We start from the raw sequence: 5,887 nt of genomic DNA, 5'->3' as shown, positions 1-5,887 counted from the left end.
CAGAAATCCACCTGCCTCTGCCTCTGCCTCCCAAGTGCTGGGATTAAAGGCGTGTGCCACCACCGCCCGGCTGACTTTTTCTTTCTTTTTCCTCTTCAGACACACCTCTGCACTGGTGCTTCTTATCACCAGATAGGATAGTAAGGATCAAGTTTTGTGATAGAAGGTAAGTGTTACTTACCTTCAGGTAATTAATTATATTGGTAGAGTGACGAAATGAATGAAAGTGGAAAAAATGAAAATAACACGAAATAAAAGAAGCAAGTAGGCAGGCAACTCCAGTAAAGAAACTCAGAAACACAAGGAAGGACGTATAGTGTTCGTATACAACAGTGCCGGTCTAGGTTTATGTTCATGAGGCACTAGGAGTTTAGTCTGTTTTTCAACTTTAATTTAATTTAATTTCTTTCTAGATACTCTAGCTAAGAGATCCATATAGTCTAGATCAGAGACCATCATTTTTTTTTCCTGGAAGAAGACAAATAATAAATATTCTAGGCTTTGGAGCCATACATAATGTGACAAATAACAACTTTCTTGAGAAAGCAGCCATACATATATGGGCAGATATAAGAGAAAGCTAATGCACCAGGGCTCATTAAACCCCTTGGTCTAGGAACACTGGAATTCAAATTTCATAAGACACATACATGTCACACTCTTCTTTTCATTTGCTTAAGCATTAAAAGATGTACAAATCATATTGAAATACCCAGTGAGAGAAAGAAAGAGCAGATTAGGTCTTTGGACAGGCAGTCGTTTGTGAACCCTGGTCTAGAGGATTAAGGAAAGGTCTGAGTTTGAGGTATGAAGTACGTTTGATTTTAGTTAATTAATTTATTTCAGGATTATTTTTTTTAAATTTATGTGCCAGTGTTTCTGTGTCTGCATGCACATATTCCTGTAGTCACTGGATACTCATGAAAGACAAAAGAGGAAGTTGCATGCTCTGATGTAAGCTGCTGGATATGGGTGCTGGTAACCACATTCTAGCCCTCTGGAAGAGCAGCAAGCTCTCTTAACTGCTATACCCCTCTTTACTTCTTATTGAAGGTACTGTGGAATTGAACCTAGGGCTTCACACGTGCATGGCCAATACCCTATCACTGAGCTAGATCTCTAGGTAGTACTTTGTGAGACTTTGGTTGTATTTCCATTTTTTTTTCCTATATAAAAATGAAGCTTATAACACATTTCTGATAGAATTAATTCTGACATAAACAATGCTGGTTAAAGACTCTGAGACCTCAAGGACAGGCCTAGATCACATATAAGTCTCTGCAGAGTCACAGAGAGGGGACTATTTCAATATGTCATAACTAACCTATGACAGTAATGTCCTGAAGTTCTATGTATCTGACAAAACTCCTGGTGGTCAGGATGTAGCAAGAATATATTCTCCATGCAATAATATGTCCATTTATAACATGATAGGTAAAGAGGCACAAATAATATGTGGAAGTTCAGCACACTCTATTTTTGTTCCTATCCAAAAATGGACAAATCACCTTAATTATAGTATTCAATAAAACAGATACCAAGAGATTATAGTCCTACTCATTATACCTGTGCTCGTTTCTAGAAGAAAAACATTCTTGTACCTTTTGAAAGACTCATGGAATTAGAGAGGTGGAAAGGACATCGTTTACCACCCCCAATTCATAATTGAGAAAATCATAGGCACAGAACTGTCAAATGGCAGTTACCAATCGGGCTGAATAAGGGTTTGAGGGGTCACAGCTAGGGGTAGATCCTGCCTCTGAGTACCACTGCTGTGCTCCTCCTACTTAATCAAGAAGTAGAATCAATTTCATAGTTTGTTTTAATAAAAATTGCCTAAGAGTAAATCTAACCACAGATTTATAGTTTAATTGCATACATTTCTATGGGGTACAAAAGATTTGTCTTTATGATATATAAACTATACAATTTAATGTTACATAAACTCTGATACAAAACACATAGAGATAAAGCATAAATATTTTGAACTTATCGTACATATATTTTTACTGATAACATTATCTACTACCCAAAGTCCTGAGATGTGAAACCATAGTGGGAAAGGAATGGATAACCTGTGACCCTAAAGAACAGAATGAGGCCAGAAAGAGAAAATAGTCACACATGCGCACACACATATGCACAAATACACATGAGCTACTTTCTGCTGTTTTTCTACTGTATTTAAGAAGTTACAGAAAAACTTCCCACTTAGTTTAAGCATTCAAGCCTTTCCCTTTTATTTAAAACTGTACATTTATACTGAATTGTACACACACACACACACACACACACACACACACACACACACACACACACTTCGTATGGCTCTGTTAACACACCACAAGATGCCCTATCCTGTCCTCATTCAAAATTGAAATGCTCTGACTCCCATACCTCGTCTCCATAACACTCATCTCATTTTTCATTCCATGGAAATAACTTATTGACTGTGTTTATTGTCTATTGTATTTACCCCCTGATCTGCAACATAAGCTCCATGGCTGCTGTCTTCCTTTGTTTTCCTCTCTGATTTAAGAAGGCAGAACAATCTTTGAGCATAATAGTTACTCGAGGAATGTTTGTCAAATCAGTGAAGTTGAGAAAACAAGGAATAGGGCATTTGGAACATCTTGATATATTATTAATTTTTTAGAAATTGTTTTAGAAAATATAGGAAAAGATTGTAACAATATAATTGTAGAATGCCAAAGAATACAGGTGCTACCACATGCTGAGGCTCATATGAAGGGCTTTGTATCCATTGCCCTGTAGTTCTCACTAAAACTATTATTATGTTCAATTTATAGTTGGTGAAAGTGAGGATAGATAGTTTGTCAAGATCTATACAATTGATAAAGGGTGGACCCAGAACTTACAACTCCACATCTTTTTGACTCCAAAGCCCATGGGTACAATCATTGCTCTGGGATAAAGTACTGAGAGCAAGCTCTATGATCAAGAGAATAGACGGAGCCATGCCAGCCTCCAGACCTCTCTTTTTCTTAAAGTTGCTAGCTGGACTTCTGTGCCTTCTGTGACATACCCATAGATTCATACTGAAAAGATTTGGATTTCTTCAGTTGTAATCTTCTCATTTACCACACAGCGTGACTCTTGCTATAGCTAGAAGGGTCCCCTAAAATAATTTTTAATCAAAAGAAACTTAGCAGCCAGGCACGATGGTTCACATCTGTCGATGTGGAACTGAAGAGCTTGAAACACCACGGTTGTTGTAAGTTCAAAGCTAGCTTGGGCTCCAGAGTAAGATACTGTCTCACAACAAAACAAAATCAACAAACAAAAGGAGGTTAGCACTGTTTCACTCAGTGATCAACCAGTCCTCGAACCACAGAATTTAAAATATCAGTGCTTGTCATCTTGCTTGGACACTGGAAAATGGCTTGGCAAGCTAATCCTCGTAAAGTAGACATACTGGGGCAGCAGGTAGCAGGGCTGCCTCCACAGCACACCTGTCTGTGTCTGTAATTACCTAAGGGCCATGTAATAGAAAGCAATTTGCCCCCTGAATATAATCATAAGCATGTTTCTCTTTCGCTCTCACACTTCAAAGTGTGCTGACATTTTCCCACGTATACTTCTCCTTTACTTACAAACAGAATCACGGAACCTTATTTACCATCTTCATGGGTCAACAGGCAATATCAGATACCATCCCCAATCAAAATGGATATGGAGTAGCTATGAAGATAGAAAGGGGGCAGGGATACAGGACAGAGATGCTGTGAGATCACATGCTAGGGACTTAGGGGACTTATAGGCCAGAAAGAGGAAAGTTCCATTCAAAGAGGTTGGCCATGGAGAAGTTGACATTAAGTAAGGGGCCTCAGTGGATCCTGATCGTTCCACTTTTCCCTCCCCACATCCTCAGTCCTTCTCTTCACTCAACGGGAATAACAGTAATTACTGAGAGGTAGCAGTTTCTAAAGAATCAGAAGAGAAAGTAAATCACTGTTAATAAAGTCATTTGGAAATTGCTACCGAGGATTTTCACTCATGTCGAAAATGTCAGGATGTGTCACAGGGCTGCATCACACACGTTATCATTCAAATAAGAATCCCAACCATGAAACCCCTCAGAAAACACAGCTTATTTATGGAACAATTACTTCTGTAGTCAAGCCATTCTTAAGCTCAGGTATTCATAAACGTCAGTGGGGTTGGATACTTTCTTAATAGTCATGGATTTCTCCACATGCCCAAGTCAGGCATTTGAATTTTTTAAAAAGTCACAATTTTTAAAAAGTGATTTTTACAAAAATCATTGTTGATTCTGATAAACACTTGGAAAAAAAACTATAAGACTTTAAAATACAAAGGATGATGCAACACTGGAGTTAAATTGAGTCTCTCTGTCTATCTGTCTCTGTGTCTACTCCCCCCGCCTTGTGTGTGTATGTGTGTGTGTGTGTGTGTGTGTGTGTGTGTGTGTGTTCATTTGCCCATACAGATGCATACAAAAACTGGAGGCCATAGGCTGACAGGAAGCGTTTCTCCACTATGGCTCTCCATATTACATTTTGAGATTGAGACTGATCCTGGAGCTCAGAGTTCAGGCTAGACTGATTGGCCATTGAGTGCTCCAGGATCATCCTGTCTCTGTCTCTCAGAATGGGCTTACAGACGCATGCTGCCATGCTCTGCTTCTATGTAGTTACTGGTGATCCAAATCAGTTCCTCATTTTTTGTATGGCAAGCACTTTACTCACTGAGCAATCTCCTCAGCCTTCCTCCACAAAAACTGAGTTCTTGATATACTCCTGACACATATTGAGAAAGCTAAACGAGTCAAGTTGCAGGAACATACACTCTGGAATTTCTAGTGTTACTTAAGTAATTAGTAATAGCACTATCTTTTGTAAAGAAAAAGATGTTTTGTTTATCCTATTAAATTTCAGCAATATTTAAAGAATGTTCGCCCAAATCCCTCAAGCATTTTAATGGCATTTCTCAGAAGATAAAATTGCTATGTGTCATCCTAAGTACCATAGGCTGGACAGTGAACATCACTCTATACAACAAGCCATATATAAGAGCTAGTTTTTTTTTTTTAATCAGTTGTTTTGTGGTCAGGAACTGTTTATATATTGATGATCATGTTTAATTCTCAGAGTAAGCCTTAAAAGTAGGGCCCATTTTTATCCCCATTTTCCATTTTAGGGAACGGAGACCCCAGGATTAGGAAGTATAAGGCGTTTGTTCAAGGTCATATAACTATGAAACAGCAGAGCCAGTGCTCGTTCAAGAACTTTCTGATTCCAGACTCCTCAGCTCTTAAGCTTCTGCTCATATGGGAAGCTTTGGTAGAGACAGACCCCATGAAGATGCACAGATAACGAAAATACCCAATACAAATTGCATAGCTTACTGCAAATATACACTCCCCGTTGAATAACAAGTCTATTCCACAAGAAATGACATAAAATCAAAATGTAATTATGCTTCTCCCAAATATAAATGAAGCCTCAAATCTACATCAATATCCAGTGTCTGTCAATCCCGTCAGACACGCTTCAACTGTGGAAATTGCCAGTCATGTTGCCAGCATCTAAATGCTTTCGCCCTGTGTGGTGATCACCTGAAACCTCCAGATGAGTGTTTCCTGACCAACATTCTCGTAACACTCAGTACCTATATATTTTTAATTAAAAGGTTTATATTATCCTATATATAGTTCTATGTAAAGCCTAAATACATTTAGCCTCTTATTGAAGTGTCTGAGGCATGTAGAATAATCTGTCTCTATCACTCAGAACTACACACGAGCCCAAGAGTCTGAAAAGAATGATAGCAGCCAGAGGCGGTGGTGGCACATGCCTTTAATCCCAGCACTTGGGAGGCAGAGGCAGGCAGATTTCTGAGTTCG

This window comes from Mastomys coucha, unplaced genomic scaffold (genome assembly GCF_008632895.1).
Source record: "Mastomys coucha isolate ucsf_1 unplaced genomic scaffold, UCSF_Mcou_1 pScaffold12, whole genome shotgun sequence".
In the NCBI taxonomy this organism is placed as follows: Eukaryota; Metazoa; Chordata; class Mammalia; order Rodentia; family Muridae; genus Mastomys; species Mastomys coucha.
The sequence above is the reverse complement of the archived record's forward strand: the minus strand, read 5'-3'. Positions refer to the sequence as shown.